Source organism: Pyxicephalus adspersus, chromosome 6, assembly GCF_032062135.1.
Source record: "Pyxicephalus adspersus chromosome 6, UCB_Pads_2.0, whole genome shotgun sequence".
NCBI lineage: Eukaryota > Metazoa > Chordata > Amphibia > Anura > Pyxicephalidae > Pyxicephalus > Pyxicephalus adspersus.
Window position 1 is genome coordinate 64,579,264 of NC_092863.1, and position 16,326 is coordinate 64,595,589.

A 16,326-nucleotide genomic window follows, 5' to 3' on the forward strand; every position below is an offset into this window, starting at 1 on the left:
TGTTTAAAGTAGGAGAGAACGGACTGAAAAAGATGGGAGCTCCTCAGTCTACTCCTCATTTCACTGTCCAGTCACATTCAGTGGAAGGAACAAGTCCTTGAAGGGTTTGTGAACTGCATTAAATTGGCCAGATTGCCTGTCCCGCCAGTCAGAACTGTGTGGCAGAGCTCAGTAAATCTTAGAACTATATGTACAGAAATACAAATGCAGAAAAACAGCTACTTTATATGAATGTTATCTGTGCATTCATTTAGCTGGTTGTTTGGAGTTCAGCTTTAAATAATAAGCAGGAAAATTTAGGACAGACATAAAAAGTTCTGTGACAGTTCCTGGAATCGCTCTGTGGGAAAGTAGATTAGGAAATGACTGCAAATATAGGAACTTGGGAACTGGAGAATGTTTACTAAAAACAAAATCAGAGCGCAGAAATCCTTTTCAGCACATAGGTCAGCACTTGGACTCGTTCACACAGAACAAAGCAGCACACACATGTTCCTGTAATGATGTGCATTCTGAATATTTTGGCTGTAATGTACCTCATTACACAAAATTATATAATGATGCATTTTCCTGCACTGTACATTGTAGGGCGCTGCATACACCTACTTTCTGGGTGCATGTTGGTGTGCCAATCAAAACTAAAGTGTGTACGAGCCATTAAAAAGTGCCTGCAAATCACTGTAAATCTAATAACAATGTCCATGCACTTTCATCTTGTTCCTATAGCCTTACAGCACTGCTGAGATATGTTTAGGTTTTGGCACTGAGAAGGGAGTTAAGATGCCCTATTTGGCTGGCTGGTTTAAATATTATTTATTGATTTCATCTTGGGAGGTCTGTGGCAGTTTTTCATTACTGTTAATTCCCATACTTTATATTGAGAAATAAACCAAAATCATCCATTGAAGCCCATTCTTCTATGACCAGTAATAGGTGAACATTACATTTGTTCACATAAAGGTGGTCTGATAGACAATTCTGATTAGAGTGCTCTTAAGGTCTGTAGAGGGAACCTAAAAAAAAAGTTACACGCATTCTGCTAGCATTCACTGTGTTCACATTTTATCTGTCCTTTTATTGACAATAAAATGCATTGACTCAGACAGCAGAAGGAACTCTATAGAGAAACGGTTGGGATCTGTTGTAGAAAAGTGAATGACAGAGAGAGCAGCTTCTACCCTTTTTTTCCTGCACATCTGACATTTCTCCAGGTATACCAGCAAAGCTTTGGACACAAAAAGTAACAAAAACAATTTTGTTTCTAACAATGCCCCTGTGAACAGCCCATTCTTTCCTGAAATAATAATATCACTCCCTCACAGTTAAAAACTTCATGCTATTTTAGTTTCAGCGTTTGCTAACTATAACACACGGTTAGGTAGATTAAAGCAATACTACTTTAAAAGTAAGCTTTATGATACATTAGTACAGAGAATCATAGACTATCCACTCACTACTTCATTTTTTTTTTAAATAGAAATTACCCTAAGGCTAGATTCACAGAGAAGTTCAAACTGAATGTTAGAAAAATGTCCTCCCTATTGTGTACGATTTCCCCTACCTCTCAGATTGTAAGCTCTTCTGGACAGGGTCCTCTCCTCCTCCTGTATCACTGTTTGTATCTGTCTGTCATCTGCAACCTCTATTTAATGTACAGCGCTGCGTATTATGTTGGAATTATATGAATACTGTTTAATACTAATACATGTTTATCCAGCAATGTGAGACTAACATTTGTAGGAGTAAAATCACTGGTGAAAGTCCAGTACAAAAAGTAAGTAGACCGCCATCACTGCATGCAATATCCCTTCTGGCCAAAGCCAGCCCAACACCTTTACTGAACATTAATTTAAATACTCCAATGAAATCCCAAAATATGATTGATGGTCAACATCAACCATTGTTCTTTAGTGCTGTAAATGCCAGTTTAGATTTTTACAGACCGACCAAATGAACATCCTCAGTTATCTTAGAATTGTCCCAAGCTAATTTCAAGAGCACCCTGGACATGCAGCTCAAAGCATGTTAACAATGGCCCTTACTGTGGCCATACCAGTTTGGCCAACTTACAACCATCAATCAATGAGAACATTGTCCATGTTTATCTTTAACCTGGAATTAAAGGAAAAAAAATTACTCACCTTTCTTAGATCCATCGATCCCCATGGGGGTTTTCTGGATCGGATACTGCGTGCTCTTGGAATACTTGTTACCCTTCTTCCACCTTCTGCCTACATTACCTGATCTTGCACTGTGCAGGCACGAGATTGGGTGATGTAGTTGGGGAAAAAAAGAGTTCCAATCTCATTGCACATGCATGAGATCGGCATTTTCTTTCTCCCCTTAGAAGAAGAAGCTCCTTCTTGGTCATGCACAGAAGGAGCAGCCAGAAGCCTCCTGAGATGCATGACGTATGTATCCCAGGACGCTCTGCACTCCCATTCTGTCTTTTACGTTGTGGCTTTACCCTTTTACCCTTTTTTTTTTTTTTCAAAGGGTTTTATCCCCCCCCACAAAAAAAAAAATTAGTTTAGGTTCGCCATGGACCCATGGTCATGTTTTATGTTTATTTGCCACAATCTTTAGTTTAAAGAAGGCAGTGGGGAACAGATAGGGAAGTGGATCTTCTATTTGAACAGAATTTTACTTTATATCTATGCACGACAGCACCCAGCATGTTGGCATAAGCTGTGCAAAAATGCAATATGCGCTAATTTTTTTCCCCCCAACACGCAATGTGTTGGTGTGAACCTAACTCCTAAGCAAATTGTTGTCCAATGCAGCTCAGTGTGCTTGGTATGAAAGGGCACTTAAAGCCTTTATAATGATCCCTGTATTATCCCTGGAATCATAAAGCTAAGGCTGTGACCAACTCCACTAATGAAAGATTTATCCCAAAAGCTCATTCTACAAACATGTAAGTTTGCAAGGTTTAGCATATAGATAGGGTGATGTGTTAGCTAGACTTTATGTAAAATGAAATTGGATTTAAAAAAACAAAAGCTGTGGTGTACAGACACCTATAGCATCTTCTGACTAGCTGCATTTAGGAGAATGGAAGATGATTAGTGACTGGTTTCTATACATTGGCATGCTTTGCGCCAGAAATATGAATGTAAGTAACTAATCGTCAGCTGGAGCACATATTCACTATACTTTCTCATTATTTTCCGTTTAATTTCTAAATAACTAAAGTCCATTAGTTATTCTGCCAATGCATTCTGAAAGTATTGTGTTACCCTTATTTCCTATTACCAGATCAATTTCCATGTACTGCTGACTATATGCAATGAAATAAAAATCAATAGTCATACAAAAGGCCCCATCCTTCTAATTTGATAGTGAGTTAAAATATTGAGGATGAGCTTATACATTTTTAAAGATGTAACATTTCATTCTGGGCGCTATTTTAGAAAAAAAAATTTCCATTACAGATGTGGATGAGGAAAATTACCCAAATGAATTGGACTCTAGATTCCAATTACTTTATAATTTTCTTATGTCAGGGAGAGAAACAGCTAGCACATTTCATTCAGTATACTTCTGCAATAAAATCTTATTCCTGAAAATTCACATAACATCTTGTCACTATGATGATAGGGACATCCAGAGAAGATATGCAGAGGAATGATGTCACTGTAAAACCTGTCTTCTCTAAATAAATGATGTCACTACTACTCCAATAGAAAGAATTAATAGACTATGTGACATAAAGCTGCTCAACACTCACAGGGTTTAAAGACTAGTATATATATAAACTTATTTTTGAAATGTTTAAACAGGCCAAGTGTAAAATCCAATTTGATCACCCATCTTACCCACAGCCAATATATTCACAAGGCAAACTAGGCCAAAACCTGGGGTCCAGTAAATGTCATTGGGGGGCTCAGCCACAACTCCTATGTTCTTGGAGTAAAACAAAGGAACATCACAATTGGTAAAAGCTGTGCACCTGTCTGTTCCTTTACAGGTAGGATTTACTTGGAGATTATGTTTGATGGAGTAGTCCAGACAATGCATGGCAACAAGGCAAAGATGTTGTCTTGTGTAGGGTTCCATTATGTTTTATTCAATTCTGTACATAAAGAAACCCTTGGCAACCACACAGCAGTCAGGAGCTTCTCATATACTGCCCCAAACCTTGCATACAGATTCAGGGTAGAAGTTTTGTACCGTCCTTGCTATTCCATATTAGGGTACTAAGGGATAAGGAGGACAAAATACCACTGTAGTTAAGAGTGTAAATCTCTTTTCCTTTTCCTTTGCCACCTGAAATTCCAATTTTAACAGTGAGAAGTCAGTTTTAATTGAATAATGTAGCCTTCTCAGCACCAAAATGAAACGTGTATGTTGAATATTGCTGCATGATATAATTGTGTGCCAAATGTGATTTAGGATTTCATGTTTCACACCGCAGCATTCATCTGCAATAATGCTGTTCATTAGACTAGAGATGCATGGGTGATTTCAAGTTACGCAATCATGTTAAAAAAAAAACAGCAATAAACTTCTTTATAGACTTTAGGTGTAGTTTAGGCAGCACGGTGGCTCAGTGCTTAGCACTCTGGCCTTTGCAGCACTAGGTCCCAGGTTTGAATCTCGGCCAGGACACTATCGGCATGGAGTTTGCAGGTTCTCCCTGTGTTTGCATGGGTTTCCTTCGGATACTCCTATTTCCTACCACATCCCAAAAACATGCAATTAGGTTAATTGGCTTCCTTCTTTGACCTTAGACAGTAATAATGACATATGACAATGGTGGGGACATTAGATTCTGAGCCCTTTTGAGGGACAGCTAGTGACATGACTATGGACAGTAAAATGCTGCATAATATATCAGCGCTATAGAAAATACGGTGTAATAATAAAAATAATAATAATAATAATAGTTTAAAAAATTTAAATACTGCTAGAAAATTGCTGTAAGCCTGACAAATTCTATTAGCAGCTTGTTACAGCGAAAAGCAGCACTAATAAAATGTGCCTAAATAATGTCTTCAAATAGAGCTCAACAGCATGTAATGGATTTGGGAAAGCTGCTTTAAGGTTTGTAAATATCTGTAAGGATTTTTTGTACAAACTACTCTTATACAACCCGAATCCTCTACAGCCTACTACAACTTAGCCTGTTTTGGGTGGAGCTAGCCTCTAACATACCTTAATGTTCAAATCTGTAAATTAGAAAAATACTAAACCTATCACCATATTTAACATCCATTTGTCCTTTTTTTAGATTGCAAATTTTAAGAGTCAAACTGATTCATCCCACAATGGAGCTATCACCTGTATTTTGGATGCAATGCACTATAATTTATACAGCTGGCCATATCCCCCTGGTATTTTACATGTAAGCTGTCCCGCTGCTCTGTATAAGACATACGTTTATGGTGCCAGTAGGAACCCAGGGAAGATGGCATAATGCCAACCCTTCTGGTAACAAACAAAACAAAGTCATTATTATTTTTCCAGAGTTTTACAGCTTTCTCCCAGTCATGGAGTGGCTAAAGTAAAGCACTTTAATAAGGATATCACAGTCTTCCTGTTTGAAAGGTGTTTACATGACTTGGAAAACCACTATGACAAAGGTGTTAGCGTGAGCAAAAGCCACTCAAAATAGCAGAATGCAGAGGATCAGCAGGATGCAGAGTCCTTTAATTTTTCTTCTATGTACTAAACAGACTGTATCAATGGGATATCCGTCCACACTACTCCTTTCCTGTTTCCTTTCTTAAGTGCCAAACTTATCTCCGCATTATCTGGATTTAGCAGTCATGCACCACACAAAACAACCACTTGCATTTAGTTTGATTCAGTCACACACAGTAAATGAATACTAAGCAGAGTTACAGCCAATAGTACTGCTATTTTATTGGACAATGCAATCATTTCCTTTCAAGGAAAATTCAGCTCAAAGCTACAAACAAAACCATGCAGAGAAGGCTATGTTATCGCTGTCCAGGATATGTTGTCAGAGATTTCACATTACATATTATTCACCCATAATCCCTAATGCCATAAAAAGATGGTTGCTTGAAGTGTCTTAGGGGTGATCAGCAGCCTTTGCCAGTTTTTAACATTTTTAATGGCCCCTAGTTGGGATTAAGAAAATGCACTGCTTTAGCGTATTACCAGTAATTCTGTAATGGGCAGCCTCTGTGAATGTGCAGTTAGCATACACTTGCTGAAAACTGCTTTTAATTATTATTACTTGTATTAATGTAGTACCAAAATTTAATGAGGAGCTTTACATAGTCGTGTCACTAACTGCCCCTAAGAGGGGGGTATTAAGATTAGTACTAAATGCTTTAGTATTTTGTCTCAATTCAGCCTTTCTTGCATGCGTATGACTGTGTCACATATGTTGTAAATGTTTATTAGAAATAATTTTATTTTTTATCAGTGGAAATATGATGCATGCAGTCCAGATACAAACAGAAACAACTTAAATAAGCTTGGAGCTGGACATTAGGTAACACAGCCAGTGCTTTACCTTTCTACTGCTAACACATTAGTCTGAAAAAGTAAAAAACAACAAATAGCTTTCGGCTGCTCTCTCTGATCTTATTTCTTTAGGTTGTGATTGAATGAAAAGACAACATAATGTAGTGTAAAAGCACTACCAGTATTTCTAAAAAGAGGGATGCAATAAGTGACACACTCGGTATGTCCATCAGTTTCCTAACACATTTAGAGAACTGATGCCGGCAATTTGAAGGTTATAAGATGTGACAAAGTCTGTCATAGCCTCAGCAGTTCTCTGAAAAAAAAAATACCTGGCTAAAAACTACACTGTAAAAATGTTTCATAAACACTATATCAATTTTTACCATACTGAAACCCTGCAGTACATGCTGATAACTGCACACATTATCAAAAGTAATTTATATCATGAACAACATGAACCCTGTATGAGAAGTAAAATGTGACTAACAGATGACAACATTTTTTTAGTGCAGACAGCAATACAAATATGTACAGCTACTGTAGAGTGACTACTGATTCTCATCATTTGGAAGAATTGACATCAAATTTGGCAAATTGTACATTAATGAGGAAGGATTAGCCATTCTCTTTATTGCTCTGTTCACATCATCTAACAAAGCAGCATCAGATCACCTCTAATAAATTAGAAACTTCCAAGGTAGCATATCTCTCACCATCATGGGAATAATCTTTCATTGGTCACCAATAGTTATACTATTAGCCTTTGTGCCAACATAATGTGCATATGTGAATGAGAAGGATGAGGGCATGAATACACTGAGCGCATAACCCTCTTCATCCCCCCTCAATGGAGTGTAGCTCTAGCAAATTTGCCCCTATGCTTTGTGAATAGGATTTATTCTATTTATTATTTTATTGAAAAAAATAAAATAAAAATCATTTGAATCATTTGAATCTATTTTATTGAAAAAAAAAGCAACTACAAGTCTGCTTCAGCTAGAAAGAACAACCTGTGGAACAGGTTGGCTAAAAATATTATTTTGAAATAGGCCTTGCATCATTTGCTTTTTTACGAAATGACAATGTGTTTACATCCTGCCTGCTACTGTACTGCTTGTCTCAGACAATGTTTATTCTTATCAATGTCCAACCCCTCCACTACAGTACCTCGCCTTCTTTGCTTTTGTTTTGTCTGCCAGAACGATGGTCTACTTAACTCACTACCACATTAAACAAAAGAAAAAACACAAGGTAGATACTTTGTTTTTCTGGTTGCATGAGACAAACTGAATTTGATGGGAGAGAGAAAAAGGAAAATTATAAACTTTATTCTATGTTAGTAATAAAAAGTCTTTGAATGTTAAAAAATATTGATAACTAAATTGACACATAGAAATAATCTGGCACTAGTTATATGGACTAAAATTCCATGGACTGCTCTCTGTCAGTGTTTCTACCTTCTTTCACTTGTATTACATTAGTTCTGTGCTTGCATTTTTTTAATATGTTCCATTGCTTCTGTACCTTTATCAATCATATCTATTTTGCTTCAATTCCAGTGAACAGAAATAAAGCAAAGTGTCATGACATGCCCATGGAGAATGCATTGCGTTAGTATGTGGTTTACGTGATCCAATGCATGCTGTATTTTTGATGCATTATAAGATAATTTGTGATGACTTAGCCTTACACTTTACATCCTGTCTGTTTGGGAGACATTTCTGTCTTATATATCCAGATCTTACCTGTACTGGCTTTGGATTCTGTACTGACTTACATTTCTATTCTTGTTTATATGTGTATTCTGTATATCTTCAGGTAATACCTATTTATTTCCATCTGTTTGCTGTGTACTGACACTCTTTTGGTTCCTGTTCATACCACCAAGGCTATAGAGCCAGAGTTGATAACAGTTTTTGGGTACCTGGAGGTAAAAGTCAGCAAAAATGTACTAACTTTAACTAATAAATTTAAAAAGTAATGAAAAAAATGCAGTATGTTAAAATGTCCTATTACGCAGACATGTAGAATAGTAAGCTGGAGAGGTAGCTGGTTGATATGGTTATAACAGAATGCCTGGGGTTTCAGGGGACCAAAATAAAAATATTAACCGTTGACTGCTGAGGTTGCCCACATTGACAGTGGCAACTTCCTTACTGGTAAGGTACAGTATGATGTATCTGCAAAAAAAACATTGTGCTGAATGTTACAATGATACAAGCTTGCCTAGGTTATTATCCCTCCCTGTTTATCAGGTTTGTAAAGGACTGGTAGCATATGGGTGTCAGACGTTCCATCATTATAATTGTTATGTGTTTTTTTTGTTTTTTGTTTTTGTTAGGTCTGTTTCAGTGTTTTCAACTTTATCTAATGGTGACATTGTAAACTTAGAACCACATTAGTTCCACATATGGAACAAGTTCAAAGTACATTTTGAAGTATTTTAGTGACCATTCACAGGAGACCCCTGACTACTGCACAATCTGCAGTCCACACAGAAATATGACTTAAATTCCAGCACTTTCTACTCACCCACATCTCACCCTGAGTTACTGTCCTGGCTGTGGGAAAGACATATTGTCAACTAGACATAAATGAAAGAATCAGCTACTTTCTACAAAACCCCTCTGTTCTTCCAGTTCACTTAAGGTTAAATAATGGCTTTTTTATTCCCAAACATGCACGTGAAGTGCATACTCAATTATTTATACAACTTTAGCCAGCTCGACAAGTTGAGTGTTCCTTCCCATCTGCTGTTTCAGGTTTATGGCTTTTCTTTTAAAAGTGATATATCTATTAAATGTGGTTGAGCACATATCACAGCCAAGGGAATATTAATATACAATAAAAGTCAGGCTGTAATTTCACTAAAATCAATTGGAAGGTTAAAGAACGTGTGGTTTTCTAACACATAATCACTAGGTTATGGCTTTTTACACACACTAATGGAGTACGATCTCAGGGTGCTGCATAGGTATTAGATATATGATAGTGCTGACATTAAAAATTTCTCACTTGAATAAACAGTCCATGCATAATTATTTATAAAAATGACAAAGAAGCTTGTTCCCATAAATCTCCTATTTCCATTTCAGGGGAATTGCTGACAGCCACCAGTTATATTCTAAATGAGTATTGCATTGGCTCACTTTGTAGTCCTCTAGCCTATTCCATTCTGAGAACTGAATGAAGTATACCGACCACAGAGGACACCTAAATGCGGAGGTATGACTGAGGCCTCCTGGGAAATTAAACAAGATAAAAAGCAGCAAATCCAGCAACTGTCATTTACTATTTACAATCCTTTATGTATGTTCCCCCATTTTATGTGAGCTTTTGCTAAATAATTTGTTTTCCTTTAACATTCTAAAAACCAGTTTGGTAGAATGTTTGGCTTTATCTTTTGTATATTATAGACTACGGATTATTGGCCACTACGGCACAGGTACTAATCTAAACTTACCATTATGATCTGCAGTGTATACAAATGAAAGAGCGGTATGAGTTTTTCAGACTGGAAAATACAATACATCTCTTGAACTTAAGTTAATGAAAAGGACACTGGCCAGGCTTGAAACAGAATATTTTTCCTGGCAACCCACACTTCATAATGATCAATCTCACTACACTTTCCTGTTCACCAATAACCTCTGTTTGCAGGTCTAGGTCTTTAAATATTGAATATACCTTGTACACTTGGTTCTTCTCAGCACTTCTAAAGGACTAAGATTTATTATACTGGTTACAAAATTTATAATAATCCAATTTATTTTGGATTATATACGGTTAGTGTTTTTTACCTTAAAATGTTTAATTTCTAATGCTTATAGGACTGCAAACTCTAAAAACTAGAACCCCTGTACTTCTCAATTTATTTGTATCAACGTTTATTCTAAAGCCTGTTATAATGAGTCTCAGCGTATAATGGTTTTGTATGAAATAGGTTATAGTAAAGTAGAGCCATCATAGATATGACTGTTTATAGTCATGTGGCAGGTTTATAAACCTGTGCATTCGGGCAAAAATCATCCCTTTGCCGACAGGCAGCTTTCCCATACTAGACTATGAAACAATGTTATAACCAGTTTTACTGTACAACATATCAGATGCTAGTCAAGGAAAATATAACAGGCTACACAAAACCTGCCCACTAATGTTGAGGAGAAAAGTTTTGCATAATGACCAGTCTTCTTTGCTCTGAAAGCATAATTGTAACCTCCTCTTTTCAAATGGCTTCAGATTCTTGCCTAAACTTACAGCAATTTGGATGAGGTATATGGATAGCTTTAGTATAGCTAATAGAAACTAGTAAATGTGTTACACATTTAGGTACTTTACAACTGGGTACACTATGATAGCTAATCAATGTTTAAAATCATTTTATTTAATTGTTTGTAGATGATTTTACTGATTAGGAGGTTTGTACGAAACAGTCTATTATGACAATAGGCTGTTTAATGGTTAAAGTGGAATTAAATCCTCATAATTCTCCTAATACCTCATTCGGCCATCTTCTTCCCTTCTCTTTTCTTGTTTGCAATCTTCTGCCATCTTGATTGGCCAGGCAGAGATGACATAACTCCCAGACAGGCACACAGAAACTCATTCAGTCCCGACAAAAAGTTAAAAAAAATGTTTTTTAATTTTTAAAAGTGGAACCTTAGTTCTGCTTTACGTTGTATAAGAAAGGGGTATATCATGAAACTTAAATGAGCAAAACTAACAAGTTTATATTAGAAGCTTTGTTTAAGTCATATTCTTGTTATATTTAGGAATGCATTTCTATTTTTAATTATCAGACTAAAGCCAAGACTAAAGCATGCAATAGCTAAGCTGCATACTGGTCCCTCTAAGAATATAGTCATATAGTCCCATTGCAAATTCTATTTTTCAGTTAATTATTGTAAATGTCTTAGCCACCTAGGATAACAGCTAAGGAATTTAAATTAAAGCAACAAGCAAGTATTTTGTTTGCATACCAATTACATGCATGGGAAAATTGCTCCTAATGGGCTTTAATAAGCGTGCTGCTTCATTTTGTCCCTTGATACTATAAAAACAAACATGTCAGTTGTCACAAAAGAACTCTAGACGCTATAAAATAACAATTACATCAATGTGATTGGTCACAGGTATGTTGTAGAAGTCATTGTGATTGTTTTCTCTTCAGTATAGTCAGACTGCCATGGCATTTTAGTTGTATAGGCCACTCCTCATGTTTAGTACGAACATACATTTTGCCAAGCTTGGTGGAGGGGTAATGATAAGTTGCCGGCACAGTAATAACTTTTTTATGTGACCATAGCATATGGATTCCAGCTCTCAGAATTGATTTCAATTGTATTCATGATAACGTTGAAGTTGGTTGGAGGAACACTACAGGCAGTGGGAGACGTGAACATTTTTTTTTTTTTTAGCTTTATGCAGATTTTTTTTTTTTGACCAGACAAGGTTGCTTTAATGAACTCTTAGCTTGTGATTAGACAAAGGATAGGCAGTGACCACTGTGTTCTCTTCTCCTAAAACTGGGGGCTAAGAGCAGGTTCAGACTGCTTCGGGATTGGGTGATCCCTCTTGTCTCCCAGTAGCTGGCACTTTGCCAGCCACTCGGTCAATCGCACTGCAGCGTTGGTTCCTAAAGAACCAGCCTCCGACCATTTGAGAGCTTTAGGCAGTAAGCGCTACCAGTACTGCCCCCATTCTTTTCCAATGGTATTGTCTCTGGGAGAAGTACCATGTAGGTCCCTCCTGGCAGCGGTTACCTGGCATGAAAAAGTGGTAACAGCACCAAAAACCTCATGGTCTGAATATAACCTAATGGTTCTGTACATAGCAGTAATACTCTACCTTCTACTGTATTTGGATAGAATAGGTTATTTATTCTAGGTTCTATATAAAATATATGTATAGATATTTTTATCAAACTGGTTTGACTGGTACATTTTAGTTTTGCCTTTTACTTTTTATGTTGTATATTTTGTTGTGAGGGTTTAAAAGGCAGGAAAGGCCCTCTACAATGTGCTGTTCTGTATCTGCTACTCTATTCATTCATCCTGATTACATTTTCCAAGTGTCACACCTGAGTGAATAATTGTACACAATAATTTCATACATGCACCATTGTCATAAGTGGGCACAACAATAATGCAATAAAGGAAAGGTTTTGAAATGCTAATGTTATAACATTCTTTCAGCGGGTATAAAATGATATGCACGTGTTAATGAAATGTGACAATTCAAGTAATTAATGGTCTAGCAGCAAAAAGGAATGAAATTACATCATTGTTCCTAAGCACAACAACACAGACAATAATAATTTCTGGCTTGAGTTCTGTACTGCGCCACAGATTCAGTAAATAACACTAAACCAGATTTATTCGAATAATTTATAGCAGTGCTTAGACACAAGTCAGCCCGGACACTCTCTATAGGTTAGGCAGCTTGTAAACAAAAGGGAATTATGACTGTACAATCTGTACAGTACAGAAACTTGGACCTATAAAATTGAGGTAAACCTGGTGTTTAGGGTTTGATTTAATCCCCTGCCAGCATTTACTTTCCTTTCCGTTGTCACATGGCAGTCCAATGCCCGTTGTAAGGTATGACTGCACTGCCAAATGCTTTACACAGAACTTTTCTTTACTCAATGTGGAAAGATATAGCTGCAGGAGGGCAAAAGAGAGGTAAGAGTATGTTTCTGGGGAGGGAAGTTATAGTGAACCTTAGGAATAAACTGGATTCACGTGAACCAGCGTGGGCAAAGCACATGTTTAGTTTGAAGTGAAAAATGTAAGTTATAATGGAAAGCACTGGTGCTTGCTGGCTATTACTCTTGCAATACAGATCACCTCCTTCTCTTATAGAAGATGAGGAAAAGGGGAAGGTGATCTATAGTCTATAGGACCAGACTTCCTGTCCTAGGATGACAAAACTATCTAAAATAGATACGCTGAGTAATCATCACCTTGGAACAGGAAGCTCTCCTATCAGTGGGTGTTGTTATCCAGCATTGATGTCCAATTCAGATTAAAACACATGTCAAATTCAGATCAGCAAAATTCTGTTGATTTAATATTTTATCATTTATTTATTATTTAATATTTTATTTGAATTAAAAAAGAAGTACTTATGGAAGTTCACCGGTTTTCTCTGACCTGCTTTGTGTTGCACTGCATTTCTTTGCATGCAGCATGTCCAATAAAGGTGGCTTTAAACTGCAGACTGCAGGAAAGTTAAACACTGTCTTTTTTATTAATGTTAACTAGTATTTATATAGGGTCAACATATTACACAGAGGTTTACAAAGTCCATAGTCATATCACTAGCTGTCTCTCAAAGAGGCTCACAATCTAATGTCCCTACCATAGTCATTTGTCATTATCACAATCTAGGGACTATTTTTTGCATGCACAGTATCAGCTTTGTTTTCCAGGGCAAAGGCAGCAATCCTGGCATCCCCTGCGTGTGCCAAGGATGTCATCCCAGCATGGCTAATTAAGATGGCCGAAGGATAAGAAAAGAAGAAAAAGAAAGGAAGATGGCAGTGCCCTGTAATGGAACATGGATATTGAGTTGTGGGGCTTTAGTACTGCTTTAAATATTTTTTTCTAGTTCCTAGTGGACATTTGGGGCATTGAGGGAATGAGTGGGAAGTATAGGAAGAGATAGATCTGACATATGAGGGTACCTATTATTTGGCCCCAAATGGACATGTTCAATGTTCATACTTTATCAGATGACCATAATAGGTGTACAGAAGTGGGAGACCTAATGGATCTGTTGCTCTAAGTGGCAGCACAATATAAATTGCCTGGAGGGTCCTGCTAACTCCCTGTAATTACCAAAAGAAGCTTAGGTTGGTTACATCTTTTGCAATACCCTTGCTATCTATAAAAAATGAAACTGAGCTTCTAGCAGCGTAGGCAATTGAGTAATGCAGAATTTATTTTCACTTTATTTTCAGAATCCCATATGTAACTAGACTTGTTAAGAGGTCTTAAAATAAATAATTACATCTAGTTTTTTTTTTATCTTGGTACATGGCAGTAAAACTTTGAGTAGAAAGCCTTTTAATAGAGCATTCATCTAATAGGCATAATTATCTCTTAAAAACCTGTACTCATCTCTATAGCATTATGATGCATACTATTAGCTTTAAGTAGCCTAAATAGCACGTACAATTATGTACATTTATACCAAATCCAAGCAATTAAAATGAAAATGTAGAACATGGTTGTATTTAGTTTACTTCATGTATTCATTAAAAAATGAGTACTGCAGAACTTAGAGGAAAAGTTGATCCACTGCCACTAATGACTGCAATATATTTACAATATTTCCAAACACTTAAAAGTGCCTTAAAAGGACAAATCCATATTAAAAAAACAGTACCAAACCTACTCTAACCTACAACTAGTGCTCTCTGGTGTTTACTACCAACTATAATAGCTGCAGCTCAAAATCAACTTGAGTGCTGGCTTCCCTTGCATAATAATTTCCATTGGGCATACAAGGGGCTGTACTTCCACATGGAGGCACTAGGAATATGGCCAATATGAAGTCTATGGGCAGTGCCAACAAAGATCTTGGGTCAACATAACCCAGCGCTAAAAAAAATAGACCTCAATTTATCATTAAAAACCCAGATCTCCAACATTATTGTACAGTATTGGAGTCTCAATTCAGTGCCAGACACACAAATATAAGTCACCTTATATTTCCATTCCATGTACTGTCCATGACCACATTAGATGACCAAAAGAAAGAATACCCGCCAGGGTCTTTTGTAGTTGTAATAATTTACCGTATATTGGAGCTGACCACAGACTTCCCTGTGAATTAGATTTAGAAATTTTTACCCTGGTATAGACTTAGCACTCTAAGGTTTTTAACAAAGGTCAACTTGAACACCTCTGGTTCACTCCCCAAATGGTCCAGCATCTCCCAAACATTTGCTCAGTAAAAAAAGGTGCACTGCACAACCTAGCTTGCTTGCTGACTGTCTCCTTATGCAGACGCCAGTTCAGCTACCTAAACAGACATGGCTGCTTCTAAATGTGATAAAGTTCAAGTCTGCATAACAGAGGTCAGGTGTTTAGAGGTTCTAAGATGTAGTCACAGAAAAAGACAATACAGAATCGCAGGACAAGGGCTGCTTTCCTATTCAGAAGATTTTAAATTATCATTAAAACAAGAACCATTCTTCTTGGTTCCTACTTCCAACCCTGAACTTTATTTGTCAAACTTACTGTGGATTAGGGTTTTGGCATCTGTGTCAGGGTAGGAAGATCACTTAACTGCTATCAAGTTGCTGCATTTACCTTCCTGGAGTGCCATTTTATTTTCCTAAAGAGGCGAACCTGTGAGAACATCAGCAAAGATGCATACCATGCTGTAAGATGCCATTGCTCGATACCCTAGTTTGTCTAATTTGTGGTACGAATTCCAGAGCCACCAGGTCATTATGTATAATGCCATGGTAATGTGTACAGGTTCCCTTGAAGTTGTATAGTAGAGACACACAATAGGAAGGCACCTGGCTAACGTACACAAAAATAATTAAATTCCAATTTCTGAATAGTGTATGTAATGGTGTTTTCAGATAAGAAGGGAGGTGCCTACATATATATCTCATTTTTAACAAATGAATCCCACAGGCCTGAATGGCTCTAAACACAGCCTGAACAGTTTTCACAGTCTGGTCACTGGAAAACAAGCTTGGAAGGCAGCCATATTATTATCATAAAAGCTGCAGACAACCAGCACCTTATCACACTATTAAATAACTCATGAACCAAGGGAACTGGGTAGCTAAATAAAAAATGCACAAGCCAACAGACTTACATTCCATAAATAACTTAAAAGTACCAAAAAGAAACAAGG

General features: G+C 36.9%; 1 protein-coding gene and 1 long non-coding RNA gene across 2 annotated transcripts in view; one reads left to right on the top strand and one right to left on the bottom strand.

Moving 5' to 3' along the window:
• The window catches only part of COMMD10 (COMM domain containing 10), a gene marked incomplete in the record, with an annotated part of 165,968 nt that overhangs the window by 61,380 nt on the left and 88,262 nt on the right, over positions 1 to 16,326 (bottom strand).
• On the top strand, positions 7,661 to 9,718 carry LOC140332565 (uncharacterized). Its single transcript, XR_011921173.1, has 3 exons — positions 7,661 to 7,695; positions 8,004 to 8,054; positions 9,540 to 9,718. It is a non-coding gene; the product is annotated as an uncharacterized lncRNA (long non-coding RNA).